The sequence below is a fragment of the Coenobita brevimanus genome, chromosome 115, assembly GCF_032717465.1.
Source record: "Coenobita brevimanus isolate Jiangsu-jjx chromosome 115, ASM3271746v2, whole genome shotgun sequence".
NCBI lineage: Eukaryota > Metazoa > Arthropoda > Malacostraca > Decapoda > Coenobitidae > Coenobita > Coenobita brevimanus.
The window spans coordinates 120,733-131,103 of record NC_137068.1 but is presented as its reverse complement, the minus strand read 5'-3'; positions in this window follow the sequence as shown (position 1 = coordinate 131,103).

The following is a 10,371-nucleotide window of genomic DNA, read 5'->3' as shown; positions in this document are numbered from 1 at the left end:
CAGGGCCGGTCCTAGAGCTACTGTGATAAAATGTAGAAAATCATGTGTTGTATCCTTAAAATTAAAAGTGCATAATTCTGTGACGTTAATTTTTCCATCTAAATCAAGGCCAAAATATACGTATTATTTCAGACACTCATGTTCATCCACTTCCTAACGATACATAAAGCGACGATGATCAGTTACTTATGAAATCCTGTTATGTGATCTATGAGATGTAATAAGCCTTTCAGAATATTGCGTAAGTGTCTCGTAACTCTATGGGTAAAAGGTCCTACATTCTTACCCTAATATTTATCCTTGAAATAAAACTATGAATGTGTGGAAATAATTCTGCCATTTGAATAACTATTGTATCATCAACCAAGATATACATACACGAACATAAGCAAGCACACACACACACAATGCCCAGTCACCAAAACACGTAGTTAAACAGAAAGGAACGCGAGAGGCGACTCAGCCAATGACTTGAAAATCGTCGTCGTTGTCATCATCTTCGTCGTCGTAATCATCGTCGTCGTCTTCGTTGTAGTAATCATCATCATCATCTTCCTCGTCATCATCATCATCATCATCATCATCGTCAGCAGCAGCAGCATGTCATCATCATCCCAGCACTGTTAAAAATGTGGTACAAAAGATATATCAGTATCATCACCTTTATCATCATATTCATCACCATCATCTAACCTTGTTTTAGAGTTTGCACGGAGTTACATCATCATTATCAGCATCAACATCATTATCATCATCAATCAGGATCATCATCATCATCATCATCAATCATCTTCATTATCATCATCATGATCATCATCATCATCATCATTAAACTGTGACACACCACTGCAGGATAAGGACCCCTCTCACCTTTCTCCACTCTGATCCATTGGCTGTTAGCTTGTTCCTTCCGATATCGGTGGATCTGCGCGTATCATCTCTATCTTGTTTTCTGTGTACCTCTTCTTCTCACTCCATCTCTAGCCTGCCATTCAGTTACGCTGTCTGTCCCTCTGTTGTCTGTTCTATGGAAGACGTGACCTGAGGAGTGCGCGTGCAGTGATCTGGAAACCAAGAGACAAATATATGTTTCGTCATCATAGCTATACCCTGTTCACTCTAACTTGGCGTAAAATTGCAATCTCTTTCTTAAATAAAGTGCTGTGACAAAGGGTTAACACTAGAATATGGTGCTAGTCACGAAGAAGTGGTATGACAAATATGCTTGGCCATAGTACTGCCTTATTCTGTTACTGAGCTATGGAAAATGAGCTGCAAACGGACGACTATCTTCGTCTATAAAAAATGAATGAGTATCATATAGTATAATCGTGTGTGTGTGTGTGTGTGTGTGTGTGTGTGTGTGTGTGTGTGTGTGTGTGTGTGTGTGTGTGTGTGTGTGTGTGTGTGTGATCCTCCATCCTATCCCATAGTCAAACTATCTCACTCTGCTCTTGTTCATTAAAACACCAATATACTGCTGTCCCATCCTTCCTCTCAACTCTTCAATCATAATACGCTAATAAATAGCTAAGGAAGAAGTACAGTACAGTAGACCAATGTTATATGACGAACTGGTATGTGATGTATCACTTGTAAGACATTTTTCTGACAAATAATAGCTTTTTTTGCTTATACGATTATTAAGACCCTGTATGAAGCCTCACTGGTTGATGTACAAGAGCTGTTTTCGCTTACTGTACACAATTGCCAACACACAAGCTTATGGCAATTTTTTTTTTCTCCAAGATGGCCTTTGAACTCACCCACTATTGGATGTGTTAGTGTCAGGGATGGAACAACAGTGTGGTGCTGGAGCTGAGGCAGCAGGTGAAGTGCAGTGATGTGAAATTACTTGCAGTTTAGGTGAGTTGAAAACACGTTCTTAGACTTTGTTGGGTGAGTGACTCTTGGCCGAAAACGTATCCCCATTGAACCCACATAATTGACAATACATGATAAACAGTTATGCAATGGATTTTTTCAAATGCCACCTCATTGTAAAACAAGGGTGTGCTGTACCATGAAGCATTATACAAACATCCTACCAGTAATACAGCCCCATACTACATATATCTTACTTGCAGATCCATTAGAACTCTGTCCCTCAACACAGATCCGTTCACTTAATGATGCAGGTTGTTAGGTACGGTATCTTCTGTGATGATGTGTGATGAACACTGCTGACGCTGTGAACACAACACCTCCAGGAAGACTGCACACACCTTAGCTGAATATTCCACATTACCTGCAAACAGATACAGTGGAAAAGAGTTACTTTAGAGCAGCATGTGGCATTACATGGAGAGAGAGACCAACAAATGAGGATGTGAAGGAGCACTGTGGTGTGGATGTGACGGAAAGCGTTGGGAGAAATATACTGTGGTGGTTAGGCCATTGAGAGAGGATGGACAGAGAGACTAACTAGGAAAGTATGTGAGTGAGGTGGAGGGGGGGGAGGAGAGGCAAGGGGAGACCGAGGATGAAATGGAGAGGTGGAGCAGAGAGGTATGGGAGAGAAGGGGTGCAAGTTGGGGGGAGGGCAGCAAAATAGCAGGGGACTGTGACATGGAGGGGATTTACTTATGGCCACCCCTTACAGGATTTAGGCATCTGACTATAGATAGATAGATAGATAATGTTCTATTGCAGATATGTGCATGGCAATACATCATCATCTCGACGTTTTTTTCCCACCCAAGATGTGGTGATACAGGATAAAAAAAAAAAAAAAGAATAGAAGAGAAATATATAACAGAGGGAGAGTTAATAAAGAGCAAGATCAGTGAGATGCACCACACACTCAGCATTCCAGACCCCAGAATCCTGACGCCAGTGACGATACAAAGTCCCATCTATCTATCTATAGCATGACGCCCTAATCCTGCTAAGGGTGGCCGCAGACAAAACGCCTCCAAGTCATTCTGTCACCCACAAAGTACAGTATGCTTTTTACCCACCTGTGATTAATACAAATCTAGTACTGAATTCTGAACAACACACCAGATATGAGTGTCGATGAATCATGCACATTAACAGAACCACCATTAATCACTGCATGTCAAATCTATTACATGTACTCTATTCTCGCCAATGTTTTTTTGCCTCTTCCTCTGTTCATCTTCTGTAAAAATAATTAGACTGAGCTGACGGTTGGCAATAGGAACCGAGTGTTAACATTAACTCTTTGGGTCAAATTACCATATTAAAATTGTTAAGTGGGGGAGAGGGAGGAGAAGACCAAGGATTAGATGGAGGGATGGAGTAGAGGGGTATCAGAGAGAGAGACAGGAGTGTAAGGTGGGGGGAGGGAGATGAGTACATAGGTAAATAATACCATACACTTACAATGATGCCTTCCACAGACATGACAATTTTCCTTGCTGTGCCAATGAAATCTAAATTCCTCTTCTTTGCGTCCTGCTGGAAACACTGCTTAGGTACACCACTGCAAAGGGTATATACCATTAGTTTATTCTGATAATAATTTGGTCTAAAGATTCTTATTGCAGTATTGTATTTTGACATTAATTTAGCCTAATGATTCTATCAAGTATTTCTACATTCATAATCCAAAGAAAAGAACATATCTATATCTGTCTACAGTCACAAGTCATGACCCCATAAGGGGTGGCCGTTTGTCTCTGAGTTAGTTGTTATACAGGAAGGGGCACTAACCCTCTGCCAACCCACTTGTTGACGTATATATATGAAAACATGTAGGCCTATGGGTTGGTTATTTAATTACCACCCAGTGCTGTAAATGGTTTGCTGGCTTACAGGAAACCATTAGGCTTGTTACTCAATGTAAAGTCACCTGAAAAGAAAGGAAGAGTAATAAAAAGGGACAGTTGGATGGGAGAAATAGGAAAAGAGGATGATACAGATGAATGAAGAAGCAGGGAGCACTACACTGAGTAAAGAACAAATATTAGTAAATTATACTGCACACTTACAATGACATCTTCCACGTACTTGATGATCTTCCTTAGGTCCTTCTCTAAGAGTGTTTCCATTACAACTAATGTACTTTTCTTTGCTTCCAAGGACACTGTTCCTGAACCGACTGCAACCATAGGCAAATAACCATTTATCTCCAAACACATGGTACAGCTCTGCAAACGGTATACAGCATACAATGATTATACAAGGCATCCACAAAGTATGCTTACAATTTTAAAAACTTGTTGAAAGTATTGTACAATTGATGAAATAAATGATTAAATTTTGTTGCAAAATACTAACTGATGAGATAACTGATCAAATTTTGTTGCAAAATACTAAGTTATGATCAAAGTTTCTATTAACATTATAACTATCTATAGCCGAATGCCTTAATCCCGTATGGGGTGGCCACTGGACTCTTGAGTTACCTGTTTTACGGGGAGGGGCACCAACCCTCCACCAACCCACTTGTTGATATATGGGGAACAAAAAAAAAAAAATTAACTAGTAAATAATATCAAACACTTATAATGATATCTTTCACATACTTGATGATACTCCTTACATCCTTTTCCAACAGAGTGTCTTCATTACATCTTGAGTCCTTTTCTTTGCTTCCTGCTGGACACACTGCTCAGGTACAGCTCTGCAAAGGGTATGTACCATTAGTATCTACTGACATTAAGTTGGCCTAAAACTGAAATCCAAATTACCATAACACAAGAATATGGTGCTAGTCACAAAGAAGTGCTATGGAAAGGGTGTAGAGCTGTAGCATTATCGTTTTCAGCTAATGATATGCTGTAGCTACATGATATAAACTACAAAAGAAAGAAAATCTGGACCAATTTCAGGTGAAAGAATTTTAGTTAACTGCATAAAGAAGCTGGATGATATAACCAATAATGAAGGTGGTAAATGTATGTTTTAACTTCAGCAGCTGAAGGACTGTACCAATTCAACTGCTATTGGAAGAGTTGAAAAGAAGGATGGGACTGGAGAGAACTGGTGTTGTGATGAGGAGGGGCAGATTGAGATGGTTTGGGCATGCAGAGAGGATGGGGGATTACAACTGGGTGTGGAGAGTGAGAGGTGTAGGGCTGCCAGAGGTATATCGAAAAAGACGAGGGACGAGGTCATAGAGTGTGACCTCAGGGATAAGGGACTGGATAGGGAGGCTGCCAGAGATAGAGCAGCATGGAGAGCCGCCATTAGGTGACCGAGGACGAAGCATGCAAGCATGTTGGCGCCTTTATAAACAAAACTAAATGAAATGAAATGATTTTCATGGTGGTAAACAATTGTTTTGTGCTGACTTTTTCCCTTGTTTTTCTTGTCGTGTTCGTTGTGCCTCGCCAACATTTGTACATACCCGGTAATCACGGAATAACGAAATCTTACTCGAATCTTGGTTAAGTTAGGATAGGTTAAACTGCTAGGTTAGGTTGGGACAGGTCGGGTTAAAATGTCAGGTTAGGATGAAGTACTACAAGCAACCAGGACGTACATTGGAAGTGTCTGCCATTACACTTGAAAAAGCAATTGATAAAGTAGAAGGAACATGGCTAAAAATCAACAAGGAAAGAAATTTAATGAGGAATGTTCATTTATCACCCCAAAAACAAGCAGAAAAATATTAAAGATTATCAAGGCAGTGTTTTGAAACTCCCCATACTGTTGTTTGCAGATGATACTGTGTTGTTAAGTGAAGACGAAGGGGAACTGCAAGGCTTGGTGTATGCGTTTGGGAGTGTGTGTAAGAAACAGAATCTAAAGGTGAATGTAGGGAAGAGTAGTTATGGTCTTTGAGAGAAATGAAGCCACTGAATGTACAATGAGGTTAGATGAGGAGGAAATGGAAAATGTGAGTACGTTTAAGTACTTGGGTAGTGTGATGAGTAATGATGGAAGTTTGGAGGGTGAAGTGCTTGAAAGGGTACAACAGGGAAGATAGGTTGCTGGTTTCTTGAAAGTAGTGATAAGGAACAGGGAAGTGAGCATGGAAGTGAAAAAGTTGCTGCATGACAGTACTGCGATGCCAACTCTATCGTATGGAAGTGAAGCTTGGACCTTGTTGGAAGGACACAAGTCAAGAGTGAGAGCAGTGGAAATTAGTTATCTGTGAGGAGCATGTGGAATTACATGGAGAGACAGACTGACAAATGAGGAAGTGAGGGAGTGTCGTGGTGTGGATATGGATGTGATAGAAAGCGTTAAGAAATACACTGAGGTGGTTTGGCCATGTGGAGAGGATGGAGAGCAAGAGACTAACAAGGAGAGTGTATGTGAGTGAGGTGGAGGAGGGGAGAAGGAGCAGAAGGCTGAGGATGAGATGGAGGGATGGAGTGGAGAGGTATACGAGAGAGGGGGGTGTGAGCCAGGAGCAGGGCAGTGAAATGGCTTTGGACAGGGTGACATGGAGGCAATTTGTTCATGGCTGCCCATTACGGAACTGAGGCATCTGGCAATAGGTAACTAGACAGACTATCAGTTAATGTACTTCTGCTGCATGAAGTGTTTGTTTACCACGAGTGTATATGGATGCTATGAGATGGAAGACAAAGAAGTATGAGTGAATGACTGGAGAGGCACTGGTACATGAGAGAGGGGTGTGTGAGTTGGGGGTTGGGCAGCATAATGGCAGGGGAATGGAGGCAATTTGCTTGTGGCCACCCCTTACAGGACTAAGGCATCTGGCTATACATACCATTGATAGTTGATAAAATGGAATACTCGAAGATGGTATGGCCACATACAAAGAATGAACAGAGAAGGGATGCTACGAAAAGTGTGTGAACGTAAGAATGTGGGTAATGTTGTTGGTACCGTGGATTTTATGAGGGTCTGAAAGCCAAGAATCGAGTAGTATGGTATAATGGTATGAGAGATGGAAGGCTGTGAGTCTGTGTAGGGTTATGCGGGGATAATGACGCCTGGAGCAGTTCTGTCATAGTTAGGAGAAGTTACGGCTGGGAGATGATGATGGGTCTGCGATGATGCTACTTAAACTGCAAAAGAATAAGGTAGTCTGTATCACGTGCCTTTTTGGACCATATTCTAGGTGACATAGGAGGCTTCACAGGGGATAGTCAACTCGGGTAACAATTCTGTGCGCAAAGAAACACATCAGCCAGACTTTCCCAAAAATTACACCGGGCAAAGCTACGCAAAACATACGGTAAAACTTCAGCCGCGGCGATTGCAACTGTCTTCTTGGAATGCCACGGACTTCAGGTAAGTAATTTTATGACCAAATGCAACACGGATGGTTAGATTGTTATTACAGGCTACAAAAGGCGCAGAGGAAACAAAAATTACCTATTTCAGTGTATCCATGGTCGCCGCCACCTCGCACATGGCACTGTTTACCGACTGGACGACGCTCTGATTACCTACCATCTCAACATCGGGACTCGTCAGTGCATCAATCAAATCTACGGCAAATTTAATGATCCAGCCTAACCTAACGTATCCTGAGCTACCCTACCCACTGATTTTAACCACCTAGGATTGCCACTTAACCTAACCACCTACTTTCAAATAATTTAAGGCTTAGATAGTAGCCTACAAGAGGTAACCTGTTTGAGGCACGGTAAAATGGCAATCTAACTGTATGGGAATAATAAAAACTTCCTTCCCCTTTAATAACGAAGCATAATCTGTCGTAGGCCGGACATAATAAGATACCGTAATGAGTAGAAGGCTTCACGATATTAATTCGCTCATGAACATCCAACAGGACATTACCATCATAACCAATCACCATTACCGATTCCATCTTGCCCTTATTTAACAGGGGAATGGGGGTCCGGGATCAGCTATTCAGTCCCCATATTTAAGGCAACAGTGACCAGCCTCGCACGTCCCTGAGCGGCACTGGCAGGCAATTTAAACTGTATATTAAATGGGGAAATGGAGTTTCAGAATATCTTTTGCTGTCCTGACAAAGCCCATATCCATCTCCCAGCCCCACTTACTCAATACACACACACACACACACACACACACACACACACACACACAGGTCAAAAACAGCACGCACACATACTCATTACAGGGCATTAACAGCACGCACACACTCAAAACAGGGTAGAAACAAGATACACACACACACACACACACACACACACACGCACACACTCAAAACAGGGTAGAAACAAGATACACACACACACACACACACACACACGCACACACTCAAAACAAGGTAGAAACAAGATACACACACACACACACACACACACACACACACACACACACACACAGTCAGTCTACATGTAGGCTATATCAGAAACGTAATGTTTACTAAGCGAATCATTCTTGTACGCTACGTATCCCTCTCTCTCTCTCTCTCTCTCTCTCTCTCTCTCTCTCTCTCCTTTGTTTATGGAAAAAGAATTCTGGATGATGATGAGGATGAGAAGAAGGAAAAGAGAAGAGAATGGTAATGATGATGATGATGATGATGATGATGATCTGGAGGAGGAGGAGGTGGAGGGACGATGATGATGATGATGATGATGATGATGATGATGATGATGATGAGGAGGAGGAGGAGGAGGAGAACTGATGATGATGATGTAATTAAACCAAAACGTAATGTCTGCTTTGAAGCGATTTATTCAAGTAGGAGAGACTGTCAAGTGGTATGAATGGAGAATGAGAGACTGACTAGGAGTGTATGTGTGAGGTGGAGGGAGAGACCAAGGAGGAGAGAGAGAGAGAGAGAGAGAGAGAGAGAGAGAGAGAGAGTTTTGGTTTGGACAAGAACGTTTCAGCTGCCGTTTTCCCGAGTGAAGGTTACCTAACACCTGTTCCTCAGCGATTTATATTTCCCACTGCATGTTGGTGTGTGTTAATGGCTGGGGAATAATTCGCTCAGGTAGAAGTCTTGAGAAATATTCAACTGTGCGGAAGGTTACTGGAACGTTTCTGTCCAGACGAGCAGTGTACGGGGTAACACACACACACACACACACACACACACACACACACACACACACACACATAAATAAGAAAGAAATAGAGACCCCATTTCGTCTCTCTCTCCACACACACACACACACACACACACACACACACACACACACCGTAGTCCTCTTCAACACAGTATTCTCTCAGTTTATCTATCTATACACCAATCGATCTATCATTCTCTCTCTCTCTCTCCATCATCATCATCATCACCAAACATTCCCTCACACTCTCATCCAAACAGGTTATGACGTCACTGCCGAGGCTCGGGAAATGACGTCACCGTTACGTCATCACCTACTCTGGGTGATGACGTATATTTTTCCGGTTTATTCTGGTGAACCCGGTGGACTGCAGGCTGATACTACCCTCATGCAGTCCACCATCATCCTTTCGGGGGACAGGGAAGGAGCTGAAGGACGTGTGTATGACCAGGCAGTGCAGCCGCCTGCGTATATCAGTGCCACCACGTGAAGGCTGCCATGACTCACTCTCAGGCTGCCATGACTCACTCTCAGGCTGCTATGACACTCTCAGGTAGGAGTGAGTCTCCTTGGTTACTAGCTGAGGTAAGAATGCGTCTCCTTGGTTACTAGTTGAGGTAGGAATGCGTCTCTTTGGTAGCAATGCGTCTTCTTGGTTACTAGTTGAGGTAGGAATGCGTCTCCTTGGTTACTAGTCAGAGTATCCTTCCATCAGCCTACACGTGGCCTGGGGTTGGGGGTCATGGCCAAGACACACATTCTAGTCTAAGCTGGTTCCCTGGCTGGTCCTAGTCCTCTTACCCCCCCCCCTCCCTCCAGCTCTCTCGCTTCATTTACACACACGCACGCACACAGTCTCTCTCTCTCTCTCTCTCTCTCTCTCTCTCTCTCTCTCTCTCTCTCTCTCAGAAAGTGATTCATGTATTTGTCCTACAGGAAGTTGTCTAGTCTGGAATCGTGTATCCCTAGACAAAAGAGACTGGAAGAGTCGATGAGAGAGAGAGAGAGAGAGAGAGAGAGAGAGAGAGAGAGAGAGAGAGAGAGAGAGAGAGAGAGAGAGAGAGAGAGAGAGAGAGAATTTTCCCACAGCTTAATACACACAGCTGCTCACAAAAGTACCGTATTTATATGTCGTTCTGTTCCCTGCCATATCGCTGCCCTCCCCCCAACTTACACCCCCTTCTCTCCTATACCTCTCCATTCCATCCCTCCATCTCATCCTCGGTCTCCCCCTCCCTCTCACTCACATACACTCTCGTAGTTAGTCTCTCCAAGGTCTGCTCTAGTTAGGACGGTAAATTTCCATCACAAGGTTGGGGAGGGGGGCGTGCAGCGACATACATTCCCTCACTTAACTGCCTGAAGGACGTGTGTGTGTGTGTGTGTGTGTGTGTGTGTGTGTGTGTGTGTGTGTGTGTGTGTGTGTGTGTGTGTGTGTGTGTGTGTGTTACAGCTGCATTCAGTCATA